Source organism: Dreissena polymorpha, chromosome 7, assembly GCF_020536995.1.
Source record: "Dreissena polymorpha isolate Duluth1 chromosome 7, UMN_Dpol_1.0, whole genome shotgun sequence".
In the NCBI taxonomy this organism is placed as follows: domain Eukaryota; kingdom Metazoa; phylum Mollusca; class Bivalvia; order Myida; family Dreissenidae; genus Dreissena; species Dreissena polymorpha.
Window position 1 is genome coordinate 19,666,298 of NC_068361.1, and position 17,990 is coordinate 19,684,287.

Here is a 17,990-nt window from a genome sequence, read left to right on the forward strand (position 1 = left end):
TTACCATGAGAGAAAACATCTTTATCATTGAATCGTTAAACCTACAAGCATGTATTCTGGCCAGTAAAATTGTGTAAATGAACTGAATGAATGGCATTTCCTATGAAACAAAACACAACCAAATTGTATAAGTCTTGAAACAAAGTAGATGCATTTGATTCGTTTAAAAATCAACGATTACCGGTACTGGGTGATTATTTGAAAACCAATCTGGTATTTCCATACAAATCTAAATGCTCTGAAAACTTCACTAATCTAAACTACAAATTAAAACACGACCTATATGCATACCTTCTCGTTTAATTTACAATACTTTGCAATCACGAACACAAGTGCGGTAAGCAAGTAGCAGGCGATTTCTCAGAATTTTCCCGCCAATAACATCCACACTGTCTGCGTGCGATTAGACAAGGAGCATATTATCCAGCACCAGCCCCCTGTCCCAACAGAGTTGTTGGCCCCTAGGATATCCATTCCAATGGCCACCGATGTTACAATCACTGCAACAAAAAACTGATTTACTTTGAACCGCGTTTTGTGAAAACGTGGCATCCTGCATTGCGTAAAGTGCCGTCCCAGATTGGTCTGTGCAGTCCGTACAGGCTTATCAGTGACGACACTTTCTAACTATATGGATTTTCGTTAGAAGAGACCTCCTTTAAAAGAAAAACACCATACAAGCAGAAAGTGTCGTGCCTTATAAGTCTACGAGGACTATACCGGCTAATCTGGGACAATATTTTACGCACATACATCAAGCCCGGTTTTCACAGAGCGATGCTCATTTTTATAAAGTATCATGAACTCCATGTCCCCAGAGAGTTGTTGAACCCTCGCGCGCCCATACCAATGATTGTTGTATTATATGCTGATTGGACGTTTTAAATGTCCAGGGAATAAATGTTTGTTGAAATGCTTGCCAATCATCCCGGAAGGGATTTTATGATAAATATTCTCAATGCATCGATGAAATAATAGTAATAACAAAAAGCTAAAAGTAGTAATCAAATACTATGCATGTCGCGTTTGAAATTCAGTAGTCAAATCCGCCGCTTAAATTTTGAATTCCAACTTGAACAATTTATATACATATCGCTAAATGTTAGAAAATAATTGCATATGTAAACAGAATAGCATGTTTGTGTTTTTTGGTACTCTGTTTATACAGGGTGCAGAACCACGTGACTTGTGGGGTTAAGAATTGAACGTTAATGGATGTAAACTTATCGGTGTGTGGTGCTTTTCTTCAAATAACTTTTTACAAAAATTGTTAAGAATTAAAGCTATTGCACAATAGACAGTTTTATGCTGCTTATGGCAATGTCAAATACGCCAGACTTACTTTGTTTAATAAGCCTAAGACATATGCAATTACTTATTCTTAAAGCTTAAAATATCTGCACACAAAGCATGAAAACCGTCATTTATGCACTAAAGATTTTTGCAAATGTATTTCAATAACTTGAGATATTTGCAAAAATACAGTTATTAACTGTTGATCCTACACCCTGTATATATACACATATCAAGTAGATGAAATGGACTCATTTTTACACCAGCCACCACATCGAAAACGTGGATTTGAGGTTATTTTAGCGCGCTGTATATTAGGGTTGTAAACACAGAACGGCACTTGCTTTGGACAAAGGCATACATATACACATATGAACCTCGTTTTGAGAAAACAGGGCTTAATGCATGCACGTTAAGTGTCAATCCAATTTGACTGTTCGGTCGCACAGACCAATCGAAGACCACAGTGTATGCTGTTATGTCATTTTTCGCTTCATGGAAGTCTCTTTTTAGCAAAAGCAAATTTAGGCAGACAACGCTGTCCCTGATAAGCATGTGTGGACTAATCCGGGACGACACTTTACGCACATTCGTAAAATCCAGTTCTCCCAAGTGATATCATATATCATTTACAACTCTTTAGTCTGAATCTACATATATTAAGTCTAAGTACATATTTACCTGGAATCCCAGTGCAAACAAGGTTGTAAAAAATAAGCCCCCTTGCAGACGAGATTCCTGTTTGGATTCTCAGTTGCTGACACAAAATGTAAATCGCGATGGCAGAAGTCCAGAAGAATGACGCCATACTTGCAGACGTCGTTATGTAACTCTGTGCTATGCAAACGGCGTCGGAGTGATTGAGATTCGTACACGGGCTGACCGTTCTCTCCAAAAAACATGTAACGGACGCCACCGATCAAATTGCCGGCTGCATTTAAAAAGTCGGCGGCACTTAAGAATAGTAATAACCTTCGTAAAAAGGTTCGAATTACTGGTAGTTTGAGGTACGTCCAGAAAATGACATAACATCCAACGATCGACGAAAAGCAGCTCATGAACAGTAATCCGAATGTGTATCCAGGCACGAAATCCAGACAATCTTACAGAGCGGATTTGTTTAAAACATCCATGATGAATGGTCAACGGTTAACCGGTGGACTTATTTCCTGTTTATTAAACTGTTTTTCTGTTACATAACATCCGCCTAAAATAGTTAAAAAAATTGTTTGATAGTTAAGCAATACCTTTACACTTCAATGCTTAACTTGTATGTCTTCAACCCTCCGCGATAAATGTCCATCTTCATGAAAATAGGACTAAAACAAATTGAGGATAGCACGCATTTAACTTTTTTTATTTTTTTATTTTTTTTTTTTTTTTTTTTGTGGGGGGGATTAAACAGGACACAAGTTTTACTAGCAAAAATATTATCTTAATATTGCATACCTTTAACGGGCTGGATGTATGGCTTATCTATAACAAATATACGAGTGTTTTAAACAAAATACCTGTTGTATTTGCTTAAACCGAGGATAAACATGAGCATATTGACAGTGAACACTATCTTCGCTTACGAAGGGAAATACAGCACAGCCTCTTAAAACGGAGCGAAAACTACAGCGTTCAAACATATTAAAATATGAAAGTGGGTTTGTCTTTTTATTGCGGAAAGTCAATACATAATTGGTTCGGGTTAACATTACACGAAGAATGTGAGTTGGTATTCAGCAACTTTTGTCGCGCTGGATTATGAACAGGCTGAGTAGGTATCGGATATCCTCGTTGCTCGATTTTAGCAAATACGTGTACCAAATCTAGAAGAGGTTAGGGTATATTTTAAAAAATGCAGGTCATTGCAACATTTACTTAAAATCAAAGTTACGAATCGTGCAAGCCAATAAAAATTAGTGACAATCATTGTAGTTGGACCTGACTGCCCCATCAACTATGTACATTGTATACTTTAACCACGAACTCCAAAGTATGTACCATTATAGACGATTATACAATTTTACCGTTTGGATCCATAAAGAATTCGTTATGAAACGCCTACGCGGATACATGAACTTACCTTGCTGAACCTATACCAGTTTACTAATATATGAACGTTAGCCGCGTTCGGGGAAAACTGGGCTTAATAAATTTACGTAGAGTGCTGTCCAGGATCAGCCTATGCAAACTGCATAAACCACCCCTACCAAGTTACTCCCAGGACGGCTAGATTTTAGCCATCGGCTTATCAGCAGAACTAATTAGTTTAACTGTTCTGTGGTCATAAAGCACACTCCCCTGTAACAGCCTGCTTGGCGATAATAAATTAACCCAGGTGTTATAAATGGCTAAATATGCAACATGTTTCAGAGAGTTATCGACCAGTGTAATTAGCAGTTGTGCCAAATATCATCAGCCAATACAACATTTATTTTGAATTTTTTGATATGTATAAAACAGGTAAGCTTGAAATTTGTTAGTAAAATAATTTAATGTTCACCTTTCTTAGATTTTAAATTTGACATATAACAAGCACCGAACATGTAATATGAAATGATTGAAATTAAAACTAATAGAAGTGATGTGATTTGTAAAGATAGTTTTCTTTACTCTTTCAGATTGACAACCAAAATGACTTCATATTCTATCACTGAGGGAACTTAGAATAGTTTTTGACGAAAATGATTCAGAATATATTATCTTTGATGAGTTCAAAGCATTTCTAAACAAGATGTGTTTGTGAAACACAATGTCCCCTATATGATGTTTGACCTTGAAGGATGACCTTGACCCTTCACCACTATGTGCAGCTCCATGAGATACTCATGCATGTCAAATATAAAATTGCTAGCTTCAATATTGCAGAAGTTGCATTACATGAGCAATTTTGACCCATATATTTGATCTAGAAGGATGACCTTGACCTTAACCTTTCACCACTCAAAATGTGCAAAAAGTTATTGCAAAATGTTAAAGTTGGCGCAAACCAACCAACAGACCAACAGAGAGGGCAAAAACAATATGTCCCCCACTACTATAGTGGGGGACATAAAAACAATAAGTGTGGAGATGAACTAGCAATTAAAAGTGGCAACATTTTCATTTGGTTGAAAGGAAAAGATCACAGTGTAAAAGTGTTGAAGGAAAACCTTCATTTAAACTGGACAGCATAGTGCAATACTGTATGTCATATCGCGACAAATATGTAGTGTGTAGACAGATTACGAAGGAAATTAAGGGGATATTAGTTAAACAGTCAGAGGAAACCCCCATTACATCTACAAAAGAGATATACAAACATATAGCTAATGCTGATTTTCTATCTAAAGTCCTTTTGTCGGAACATAAAATTGAGGAAAGTTACATTACAACATTAAATTCATTTTACAAAAATGAGTTTACTGAAGAAAGCTGGAGGAAATATGTTTCTTTGAAATGCATTTTATGAGAGAAGGAGATTTTAAAATTGAAAGTGATACATATGAGACAACAATTATGAAAAAACTAAATTCTTATCTGAAATGCAACAGGCGCACCAACTTGCCGGGACGATAATGGAGCAGGCAAGAAATGAAATTTTGGAAAGAACAAAGCAACGGGAACATGCTGAAATGGGTGAGCGAATATGTATAAGTGGAAAAAATACACACAGTCCTTATATCATTGAGTCACAAGTGGTGAATACAATGCCTGACCAGTGCTTTTTGAATGCAATTGTATTGTCTGATTGTACCAGTCACTGTACGCATAATAAGTCATTACATGTTTATGCAGACATTTCAGAAGGCAGCCAGGCTTCCATTCCTGATATTAAGACTATTATATCATCATATTTAAAAACAAACCACAAGGATACGTGTTCAGAATTTGTGTTCTTTCTGGAACTATAAAAAAAAGTATGAAGACTCTTCAGGGGAATACATGCGTTTTAAATTGCGAGATGATTTTCTGTCCGGAAGACTGAATGAATCTGTTTTGTATAATGGGAAATCATATGATTGTGACACAGATTCTATCTTTGCAGATACTGATGAAACATGTCAATGTTGCTATGGTACACCTCAAACAAATCCATTGTCCACACAATCATTTAATGTGCTCTCGGATTGGTATATTGAAACTCCTCTTGTTTGCCAAATTCTGTTTGAAATATTCATCAACCAAAGGTCACTTAAAAGAGCAGAAGAGATCAAACAGTTCTTGAAAAAGAAATACACAAGGTTGTACATGCAATATGACAGTTTCTTGAATATTTTAAACAAAAGGTATTGTGAAATTCTTCAAGACAAAAGCACACAGGAACTGTCGAAAAATTATCATTCCCTGTCAGCAGTATTTCATTTGACGTAAGCAGGAGGGCTAACCCAAAGTTTAACAACAGCTAAACAAAAGTTGAAAGACGTGGCAAACAGTGAAAAGACCTTTTATAACACTTATTAAAAAAATATTTATTGACATAATTATGAGACAAGCGCTGGTGAAAGCACAGAAAAGGTTTGTTTAAGAGACTGCGTCTTAGTCCTTATGATGGACAACTTACTTATTAGTAACATAGTTACCCGTTATGTATAGTATGTGAACATTTGTTATGTGAATTACAAAGGTAAAGTTGGTATTTGCTGTAAAAATTAATGTTTTTTCCATGAAATTTCCTTGCTAGAAAAGTTTGGGTTACAATCATGACAGTACTAATGCCGCAGTACGCCATTTAAGCTATTGTTGTTGTCGGTGTAAGAATGAATTATTCGAAGTTCCATTTCTATATTTTATTTTCATTCTACTCAATTGTACTAAGTCCTCATTACTTAATTTCTAATAATTTCTACTCGCTTTCACACATCTTGTTCTTAACCTTTCTAAAACCTAACTTGCCCCTGGTTACACTAAATATAAATGTATATAGCAGCTTATCATTCTAATATTATAAAAATTGACAAGAATTCTATAAAGTTTACGTGGCATACTATTTATGCTATTAATAGATGTACATTGAAAAAATAAGGAATATTCAATTGTTAACTTCTGAATAATTTGATATTTATGTGTAATGGAAAATATCTGCATTATAATTTTATATAACATAATTATAATTATGCTCTGAGATCATTACATACGCATATATATACTTTCCATAACATAGTTTAATGAACATTAATTAATATGTTGATCAATTCAATAATAAACTTTGTACAAGTTCTGATCTGTTCTTTATATTTTAATCCATCATTCAAATACAAGCACGATGCTCTTTATTAAAATGTGCTTTTGTTAATATTAACTCTTTGATATTTATTAAAATGCACGCCCCTGTATTTTTCTACAATCAAAATAATTAATTATTCATTTAGTGTGTGAGCAATGTTTAACCCTCTGAATTATCAGCATTCTACACCAGTATCTTGTAATTAGATATGGCCAATAAATCCCCTCATGTTATCACTACCAACAGTGATCAGCGCTTCACACCACTTTGATAATGACCCCTGAACAGTTAAATAGATTAGCCCTGATCTTGTTGAATCTTTGGAGAAAGGAGTAACCGAGTAGGACTGAAACGACACTTTCCGTCTATGCTTCGTTTAAAGGAGGTATCTTCGAAAATCCGTGAGAAAAAGTAGGCGACAAGCTTCGTCCCTTATTAGCCTGTGCTAACTGCACATAATAGTATGGGTAGCACTTAAAGGGATCTTTTCACGCTTTGGTAAATTGACAAAATTGAAAAAAATTGTTTCAGATTCGTAAGTTTTCGTTTCAGTTATGATATTTGTGAGGAAACAGTAATACTGAACATTAACCATGCTCTAATATAGCCATTATATGCATCTTTTGACGATTTTAAAACCTAAAAATTATAAAGCGTTGCAACGCGAAACGATTGAATAATTTGGAGAGTTCTGTTTTTGTCGTTAAATTTTGTGAAACTACGAAGATTGCTTATATAATGTATAAAATACGTCAACAATGTGTACTCGGCGGAATAGCTCAGTAGGCTAAAGCGTTTTTACTTCAGGACTCTGGCAGGACTCCAGGGGTCACTGGTTCGAAACCTGCTACGGGCAATGTTCTTTTCCTTTTTTTATTTTTTTTCTTGATTTTTTACTGGAGCTTTTACGATCCAATGTTTACATTTATCAATATAAAGCATTTAATGAATAAGTTAAAAAAATGCCAAAATCTGTGAAAAGGCCCCTTTAACGCATATACTTTAATCCAAGTTTTCCCAGATTGCTTATTTTCTAAGCCAAAAGTACTGAAGTCCTAATAAACATTCAATGACGCCCAAAGCGGTTGATCAAAATAACAAGTAAAAAGAATATTATTTAACTTTCAAATATAAATAGAAGAACTGTAAAAAATGATAACACTGAATGAACTGGGAATTTGAAATAAATAAACTGTTATAATTTACTTGTCTAGCCACATTTAAACTTGTCAAAACAAACCAATAGATAGCACACGCCAGTAACAGTTTATTTACGCATGATCTTTACAAAGCTTACACATACATTGATATAGATATAGCCATTTGATTCCGTTTATCAATAGGCATATGAAACTGAACTTTGACGCGCTTCATAGGAAGGAAGCTACTGTATTACAGTGCTCTTATATTTAGAATTTCATGTCATAGATTTTATTGATAATCTAACTTCACAAAATCGAGTCTCAATCTTAGAAAACCTGATTTTATGAAAAAAATCGATGAAAGGAAGTCTAATCGAAAAGAAATAAAGCCTAGGCAAAATGTGTCGTCTCTGATTAACCTGTGCGAACTACACGGGCTAATCTGGGACGACACTTAACGAACATGAATTAAGACCTGTTTTCCCAAAGCGAGACTCATAAAACTATTGTCAAGCTTATTGCTAGGGAAGTGAAGAGTTAATGAATAGCGGCAAGGTTGAATTTGCAAGACGATCTATTTCTTCAGATATATTTAATTATATAATTGTAATTCGAATATTAACCGTTGAAATTTAAATCTTAGATACAAAGTTAATAACACCATGCGTGTATTGATGTTTCATTCAACAGCATTGAATTCATTGCGATACGCAAAAAACTTATCTACTCAATATATTTGAATTAAGTAGCCAAGAAGCATACCACTTAAAATCGAAAGTGTGCATTGTATTCTATTCTACAAAAAAGGAAAACAATAACTTACTTACCACAGTCATATTACATAAAACAAATATAAACGCTTTCCAAAACAGATTAGTCCGTATTGTACACCGTGTACACACTTAAGTTTTAAACACCCCACGTTAAAATTAGAAAGAACAACATATTTTGAGGTAAGGCCCAATAATTAAAGATGTGTTTCTGGGGACAAGTGAATATATATCGGGACATGTTCTTTGACGCTTTTTGTATGTTGCAAGCTTGAGGCATGTGACGGGTGTTTTGTTTACACATATTGTGCAGATATGTTCCGTATTCCTCTTGGATTGTTTGTGAATGGCGGAGGGGGACATGCATTACTGTAAAAACTTTTACATTTGAGCCTCGATTTGGTAATATTAGAAGCTTAGCTTGTCTAGTCTGAAATGCAATATTTCAATGCTGGCCTTTTGCAAATATTTGGCTACTGAGCAGGACCCAAACTGTTGCCATAATGATACATTTAGCGTTCTTTAAAAAAATGAAGAAAACAATAATTTCGGAAATGCCAATGGATGTTGGATGAATAAGGGCACATGATTAATACCTTATAATAACCTTATTCATGCTGGCAGGGCTGTAGATAAGGTATGTACATGCGTTAATTACACATACAAATTACATGTTTACGCACGTAAATTAAATATACACACATCTTTCATAATGCTGTATCGCCAATTTGACTAGGAGCCAATTCTACTTGGGTCTGCTTTTAAAGAATTTTGACTGAACATGCTGACTTTAAAGTAATAGTATGGGCATTTTTCACTGTTGAATTGAGCTGAAAAGAATTAACGGGCCAAAAGAGTTAGTTAAAATGTGGTTACTGACCAATTATCTGCAACTCATCTTGCTGCCAGTAATTTATTAAAAATATATTTTATATACGATATTTTACTTGACTCACCCAGTCCTCTAAGAAGAAATGATCCGTAAAACAAAATGTGTCTTTGTGTCGTATGAACGAATCTGCACTAAAACTAAATTTAGGTTCACATCGTACATGCATGATCAGTTGTCAAACGAAAGTACGGTTGATATTCAAATGCGTGATTTTTTTCTTTCCGGGATATTGCTTTAGTATGTTGATGCTGCATTAACAAATATAAGTGTAAATGAAGTGAAAACAACAAAAATAAACAACAGTTGCGAAAGACCCCTATAAACTGTCAGATGCCCATTATATCACTTTAAATATCAGTATAAAGATCTCTTGAGAACAGCAAAGTTAAAATAACATTTTTTTTAATTAATATTTACCATTCTGAAATCATATGAACCATATGATCGACGGTCTTCGTTGTTTGATGTTGATTGCCTCTTCGACCCATCCGGGACGAGGGGCTGGAACTTCCGCCGGTGTACAATTCTCTCCTCGTATCATGTGACTATCCTACGTCACGTGACTCGCTCAACTGACCAAAGAGCCATGAAAAAAATACCCGCTTCCGAAACGTGCCGAGAATGTGCGAGTGTAAATAACACGCCTAGAACCAATCGTGATACATCGGCTATCCCCGAACTCGACTTTGTGGAATAAATCGTCTGCTGATCCAGGTGGCATAGTACATCGTTGAATGAACTGTGTGTATCAGATGTGAATAACACGTCTGGTATGCGCATTTCGTATGTTCACACAGAAATTGCGCCATCGTCTAAAATAACACTGCTTCGAAAATACCAGATATATGAATCATTGGTAGAGATTGGGAGTAGGTAAATCATGATTGCACGAAATTGGATATTTTTCCTAATGGAATTGTGAGTGGTTTAAATAGATATTACTTTTTATAATTAATTTTTAAACAACGCATTTGCACACTTATTTAAATAATTAACTAAACTTTTCTATTCATGACATCTGACATATGATAAATTGATAATTGACAGTTGGCCAAGAATGTTTTATGAACAACTGAATGTGTTTAATTAATTCCATATCGGATTACTCACTGCGTACGTGTCAATCATGCTTGAATAAATGTGTTTCGCATGACTTACTGTAATGTTTGTTTTGAACATAACTGTTATGCGGTAAAACGGTCGTTTTACATAGTTAAGTACATGTGCACAAACAGTAAACATGAGTTTTTACTGCCTGGTTGTTTTACATAAAAAATGACTTACCATATACAAATGCATGTTTCCTGTTATTTTCGTATGTTGCAGCTTAGTATCATAAAGCCTTCACTTTTATCGAATTATTCGGATTTAAGCCTAATATAAGTAACTATTGTTTATTGTTGTGTTTCTTCTCTCTTTCAGAAAATTGAAAAATAGGTGCGCATGGACATCTTTAAGAAAGGACTACTTTATCAACCATTTTACCAGAATATGCGTGCATTAAAAATGGATAACAAGGATGAAGCAATCAGCGAGGTGTTGGAAAAACTGAATGGCAGACCATTGTTCGTTAACATTACATATTCTGCCAATTATAATATGCACGATCGTTTCCTGACGACCACTTCAGCGGGCCTAGATATAGAGGTGGTAGGGAGTTCGAAAGATGGCCTGAAAACAGCGCGCTTTTATGACGTAGGCGATGTTGACATTCTCGTTTACTCCAGAATATTCTTTGACGCACACGACGAAACCACCTTCGAGTACAGGTCTGATAATCCTCTGTTTTTCCATATACCGCACCCAAGACAGATACAGAACACAACCCTTGTAGATTTAAATATTTGAACGCGAGGTGGGTTCGACTTTTTGATACCAGTATGTTTGGAGTCCACGAAAAGCAGACTTTTCGCAGATCTACTTACTCCATTATGCCTAATGGTGTCCAAACTTCGGATTTGAAATGCGCAACCACGGAGACTATCAATTTTGCAGATCAGGTCTTTGACCCGGTTTATAAGGCCACCGATTCGTTCATTGACCATCACCATATGTTTGTATGGAATACGGAACATATCGTGTTTGCCTACTTGTTGTACACATGCAACAGTGAGAAAGTGGAGTTCGTAAGAGAGATGCTGTATGGAGCCGAGCATTTACTGGAGAAGGGCAGTGGGCTCCGTTCGACCCTTAAAGACCGATTTGGGCAACTGAAGCAGGACTTCCAAAAAGCTTTCTTTGGCGTTCACGATTTGCTGTATTTCAAAAGCGACGAGTTTCAAAACCTCCTTACTCAGACGGTAGACGAGGCAGTTTCAGACCCTAGCGTCTCTGCTGAAGGAGGCGTGAAACCACACGGGGAATATTCCGCGGACAAGGTACCCGCAATACGTTGTCGAGCCTGGCCTCGGACAGCAAAGTCTTTCATAACACGCCGACGAGTTTGGCCGCCGAAAGAGGTCGTTGACGAAATTGTGGCTGAAGGCTTTCGTATCGTTCCTAAGTCGGCTATACTGGATCCTTTTCCTCTGAAGGACTTCATTCTGTCGTTTTCGCATGCGGACGTGCGGCTGGTACGGCTTCTTCCTGAAGAGGCCCGGGTCGCTTATCGCCTCGTCAAGATCTTTTTCAAGTGTGGAAACGTTGCTATGAGGACGAAAAACACGCTGAAGACGTACCATTTGAAGCAGGCTCTGCTATGGACCGCCGAGGAGCGTGCGCCTGAGGACTGGATTCAAGCTGGTCTTCTCGCAGGAATGCGTTGGCTACTTTCATATCTCATCAATGTTTTGGAGAAGGGATTTTTTCCATCATTTTACGTGGAGGGAAGCAATCACATCTGCCATTTTACTAAGGAAGATTGTGCCGCTCATATTGAACTGTTTGGCAAAATTCACAGAAATCCGGCAAACTTCGTGAACGTTGTTGTTGACAATGAATTCGAGTACAACCGTTTAACAATGCGAGAAGATTCGTTCAAAACCACACAGGATCCTAAAAATATCAACAGCTTTACCTGGATGCAGCTTATTAAATTGACGAGTGCGTCACAAAGTGAATTGGACGGCTACGATCCAGATGCGATTGTTAATCGTGGTTTTGACGCTTACCGGCAACTTCATCTTGTGGATCCGTTCAACACAACCCCCCATGACAACGTCTACATCGTGACCGCAATAACGATGAAAGAGCTTCGTAGCGCTGAGGTATTTGTCCAGACGGTAACACAGTTGGAAATGAATCTGTTCGCTGTGTTGGAAACGGACATTGACAACGAAATCGTTCATTTTTCAGAGGAGTGGATGCTAGAAGAAACGTTGAAGAAACTGTATCCGCAGTATGACAAGACAGCAGACGTGGCGTACGGTGATCACGCGCTCGCTGTCGCAAAACTTCGCCTGAAATACTACGGCAGTGTGTACCATGCCCTGTGCGGCATGCTCAAGATCGCTTGTTACCAGAAAGACGCGGCTTTCGGAAACTACGACGTCAGGTACATCGTACATTTCGTGAAGGAGTTGATCAACTATTTCAGATTCACTGACGAGAACGTGAACGACCTGTTCCTCTCCCTGTTCTTCTTCTGCCACTTTACGAGGCTGCGCCACCACAGACTGACTATCACCGACCAGATGCTACGCAGCATACGCGAGTTTCTCCAAGAAGCAGATATCCTGATGACCGTGTATTTTAATACGAGGCTTTCCTATCCACAGCCGTACATCGTCGCGCGAATAGTCGACCTTCTAGGCGAGTGCTACCCGCGGCGCACAGAGACCGGCAATGCCGGCGGACGTCCGCCCATGTCGATCGGCGGTGTCTTGATTTAAATGATTAAGATGAAAGTTATGAAGTAATGTTGTTTTTTTGTCAATAAACACTTTGTATAAGTTATGATAAGTATTTTAAGCCAGAACTACAACCATAATGTGAACATTATTGCAACTCTAGCGTGGTCGGATAATCTAAATAATGGTTATAGTATTATATGCCGCACTCATGGCCCAGACTTTAAACAATGCTTATTTCGTACTGTGTTATGTCTATACAAATAACCGATCTTAGCAGAGCTTGTATCAGATAAGAATATTAATTTCTGTTAATTATACGTGTGTAGTATAATGAACTTTTGTTGACTTCGTATCTTATTGCTTGACTGTTATCAAAATTAAGTGTGAGGTAAAAAAAATCCAATGTCTGCGTAGCTCACGATAAATAGAAAAAAAACTACCTTTGGATAGCATTTGTCCTTGTCAACACCTACCGATATTTGCATGAATGGTACATGCAAGCTTAAGTAAGAATACATGTTCTGAAATGTTTTGTTATGTCGTAACCACGTTGAGTTTCGGAAATATTATTTATATGTTTACAGTTGTATAGTAATGTTAACAACATACATATTAAATTAATATTTGTCAGACTCGGTTAGTGGTCCCTATCGACATGTCATTAAAATAATATTATATTTTTAAAACACGTTATTTTCATTATTAAGGTATGCACTACATTATTGTTTAACACATGGGTCTCGTTTTCAACTTTTCATGAATGTCTTTTTAAATATTTAGTGTTGTTTTAAATTATAAAAAATGTATATGGGATATATAGTATATGAGAACATCAGTAGCAGAAGATTAAAATCGTTATAAAATGAACATAAAGTACAATATGGGCATGTTTTGAATTGAACTTTTTATTTAACTGTTTGAGTTGTGTGAGTTGTGAGTTCGAATGCTCCTGGAAGTTGATTTGAAAATATGCTTTGCATTGTTTTTGTTTATTTGTAATGATTCTGTAAACATTATTATGGTTGCTATATAAATAAATGCAGTGTATGTGTGAAAAGTAGAAATATGCAATAACTGAATAGGCATTTATAATTAAGAAAAAAAATCGTTACACCCCTTTAATTCAGAAAATATTTAGCAATCGTCTTTGTAATGTACATCAAATGAAATATACCTATAAAAAGACATAAAACCAATTATGTTAAACAATCAAAACGAATTCATACATCAGAATCAATGTCTTGATACACAAAATCGTCCGTTACCAAACAGTAACATATACATTGAAGAAATTGAACGTGCTTATGTTTATGGATACCTACCGACAAACGTCAAGGCAGCTACATTAGTTACATCTACCATGTATAGTGCTTGTTAAGTTTGCGTTATCAACTTTATAAACGCTGTATACGTTAATATAATGAAAATACATTCATGTCGATATGAAATATTACTATTATACATACTGTGAATAAAGCGCTGATGTATACTTGACCTTCGATTAAACGTACATGACGTGTAACGTAGCACTTGAAATTAGTCGATGACTGAAAGGATGCATTTGTTGACGATCACGGTTTACATCTGATCAATATTTTATATTTGGTATCATTTTATGGTTTTATCAAATAATTTGATTATCTAAATTGCTTGCGCAGTGATGTCGACGGCGGAGTTGCGGTAAGATCGATGAAGGTGGAATAGGTCTGGTGGACCTTTAGAGGTTTGGTTGCTCAAATCCGTACAGCTCTGTTTTACATATATTGTTGACATCTGTGAATAAAATACCTTTCTCCTTCACGTGTACATGAACTTTCAGATCTCTTTTTTAAATGTGTTTTTCTTCTTATTTTCGGTGAAGTTTCGACTTGCATCCACTTTTTATGCGCTCTTCGGTGACAAATCATATCCCATTTTCAGTGATGTGTAAGTAAATACAATATGTGACACAGATGTATCTACGGTGGCATAGAGGTGACATTCACTCCTCTTTTTTAAATTTTACTCCTCTTTTTTTCTAATCTCGTGGTCACGACTTAGTAACTCGTGGCCACGAGTTAGCTATGTCGTGGCCACGAGATAGAAAAAGAGGAGTGCAAAACTAAATAAAAGAGGCGGGAATGGCAATTAAAAAATAGAGCAGTGCAGTTAATAAAGAAAGGGTGCATTAAATAAAAGAGGAGAAAATTTCGAAATCCCTACATCCCGACTTAGCTAACTCGTGGCCAGGTGTTAGTCAGCCAATCAAATTGTTCCATATATCGGCGTTCATGGTGATCTTTATACAAAGGGAAGTAAGCATCAACAGAAGAGAAGAACTTTTTTGCTAACTCGAGATCCCGACTTAGCTAACTCGTGGCCACGAGTTAGACAGCCAATCAATATTTACACGCAAAATTTGATTGGCTGACTAACTCGTGGCCACGAGTTATCTAAGTCGGGATCTCGAGATCTCGAAATTCTTCCCTCTTTTGTTTAATGCATCCTTCTTTATTTACAGCACCGCTCTTTTTTTAATTGCACTCCTTTTTTTATCTATCTCGTGGCCACGACATAGCTAACTCGTGGCCACCAGTTACTTAATCGGGGCCACGAGATAGAAAAAAGAGGAGTGAAATTAAAAAAAAGAGGAGTGAATGTCACCTCTATGCCACCGTATGTATCCCAAAGACTGTATCTTTGAGTCAGGTACAATGGTCTTACACGCGTCGCACAATCTCTGCATGGATAAATACTTATTGTTACGGCAGTTATTTTCAAAGTGCATGATGAATCAACAGTGCGGACAGTAGCGTTGCCAGAGAAAATTTTCAGATTAGGCAGACTATGGGCTTTCCATGGCACATACCCCCCCCCCCTACTTGCCCAGAGGGGATATACTTACAACAGAGTTTTCGAATTGGTGACCACTTAATATGAAATTACCTGATTGATTTGAAGGAATTTACGTTAGTTACAATAAATGGCGTTATCAGGATTTTATTTATATTCGTAATGATGATTATAAGTATTATTAGTATGTAATATAACAGCGAACGATCAAGCATAATCGATCGAGAAACCTCATCTTCGATTATTGTAACAAATGGTTGTAGAAAGGGAGACAAGCTTTTAAAATTACCCAAACTTGACACGTAAAAAGTGGGGCAATCACTTCTGAGCTATGTGCGCGTCGTATCTACATTTAGAGCATGTGTTGTAAGTTACATTTAAAATTGCATAATAATGATGAAGTTAGTCAGGAAAAGTTGTATTGTGCCGAATGTGACATTGTCCACATAATAGTCATTTATAATATTATTATTTATATTACTATTATTATTATACTATTATTTAATGTGTTATTATTATTCTGCTTGTTGCTGCTGCTGCACATGATCATTATGGTTCACAATACAGGCTTAATATAAACATAGTAAAAGTATTATTGCCGTGTGATGTATACTTTGTCCAGGCGGTGATGCAGATACTATTCCAACAAAACTGAAGACACACTACTGAATTAACTCGCATTTTATTATTGTTATTGATAAAATGTTATATGTACTCCCTACAAGATAAGTATTGATGCAAAGCATCATAGGGCGTCGGGAATTTCAGTGTAAAAGGCACTCAATGAAGTTACATGGAACGATTTTTTGTCTACTGTAAATGCAGATGATCGTGAACGTTTCGTTGCCGAACGACACTCGGTACTGCCGTGTTGGCGGCCGGTTCCGGAATTGCTTGACGTCGACGTCGGAATGTTCCGTTCCGTTAAAGAGATGCACGACAACCGACTGGTATTCCGGCACTGAGAACGTGAACAATATATTCACATGCGGATCAGTAATAATGTTATATGAGCTGATGTTTTTTAAATAGGCCGATGGTCAAATGTTAAACTGACGACATGTAATGTAATTTATATGTTATGATGTATGTATTAGATCGATGTTATTTTTCGCTATACACGACAATTTGAACAAACGAACAAGCATAACAATAACGCATAACAACCAGAGTTGAAAACGTGAAGATCTATCCGCAGGCGCATCGACGGGATTGTAGTTGTATGGGGTGGGATTCTGAGTAATAAGGAGCGGGAAATGATGAGTTTCTTAAAAATATTTGAAATTAAGTGTTTGAAAACCCAATTATTTGTAACAGCAAGCTCTTTGTTTAGTAGTAGAAAATAAAAAATAAAATATTTAAAGTTTGAGAGGAGGGAATTTATTAAAATAGAAATTAGGAATGTACGCGGTTATTGAAGTATACACAGATATCGCAAATATGACTCGTATGATACGAATGGTTATGTCATAAAAAAGGATGTGTATAAATGAGCCGTGCTCTGTGAAAAGGGGTTAAATTCATGTGCGTTAAGTGTCGTCCCGGATAAACCTGTGCAGTCCGCAAAGGCTAATCAGGGACGACACTTTCCGCCTAAGCTGGATTTTTGCTAAGAAGAGACTTTCTTTTCAAAGAAAATATTATACAAGTGGAAAGTGTCGTCCCTGATTAGCCTGTGCGGATTGCACAGGCTAATCTGGGACGACACTTTACACACATGTATTAGACCCCTTTTTCACAGAGAACGGTAAAATATAAGATTCAAATCAATTTCTGCAAACGCAATTAACTAACAAACGCTGTAACTGAAACGTATTTTTTCAACAACACTAATTATTTTTACAAACAGTCAGCGGAGGCATCGGTCCCAATGATGGCAATTCTCTCTAGAGTGTCTAACACAGGTATTGTGTCCGCTACTGTATACAGCTGTAATAATATATTATAAAGATATGGATCTTGAAAGAACATGTTAATGCATGAAAGAAAATATACCAATGCAAAAAATCAACAATTTGTTTAGATCTTATTTTTTAAGAAAGACCTATTGAAATAAATTGAGCATACTGAAGC

General features: G+C 36.4%; 3 protein-coding genes and 1 long non-coding RNA gene across 7 annotated transcripts in view; 2 read left to right on the plus strand and 2 right to left on the minus strand.

Moving 5' to 3' along the window:
- The window catches only part of LOC127837801 (G-protein coupled receptor 157-like), a 231,957-nt gene extending 222,104 nt beyond the window's left edge, over nucleotides 1–9,853 (minus strand). For 2 of the 3 annotated variants that reach the window (XM_052365194.1, XM_052365196.1), the window contains exon 1: nucleotides 8,460–8,588. The gene's annotated coding sequence lies outside the window, so the exon portion shown is untranslated. Of the gene's footprint in view, nucleotides 1–8,459; nucleotides 8,589–9,711 lie in introns of those variants that run through there. The other variant, XM_052365197.1, reaches the window with a different exon arrangement.
- The window catches only part of LOC127837796 (uncharacterized), a 225,974-nt gene extending 213,326 nt beyond the window's left edge, over nucleotides 1–12,648 (plus strand). For both annotated transcript variants that reach the window (XR_008029468.1, XR_008029467.1), the window contains exon 3: nucleotides 12,501–12,648. The gene's annotated coding sequence lies outside the window, so the exon portion shown is untranslated. The remainder of the gene's footprint in view (nucleotides 1–12,500) is intronic.
- LOC127837808 (uncharacterized) overlaps nucleotides 1–13,938 on the plus strand; it is a 224,846-nt gene extending 210,908 nt beyond the window's left edge. The window contains exon 2 of the mRNA XM_052365210.1: nucleotides 13,793–13,938. The gene's annotated coding sequence lies outside the window, so the exon portion shown is untranslated. The remainder of the gene's footprint in view (nucleotides 1–13,792) is intronic.
- Nucleotides 13,939–16,639: 2,701 nt separating this feature from the next.
- LOC127837837 (uncharacterized) lies at nucleotides 16,640–17,941 on the minus strand. Its single transcript, XR_008029498.1, has 3 exons — nucleotides 17,765–17,941; nucleotides 17,085–17,184; nucleotides 16,640–16,878 (listed from the first exon to the last, which is right to left on the minus strand). It is a non-coding gene; the product is annotated as an uncharacterized LOC127837837 (long non-coding RNA).
- Between the last annotated feature and the right edge of the window lie 49 nt (nucleotides 17,942–17,990).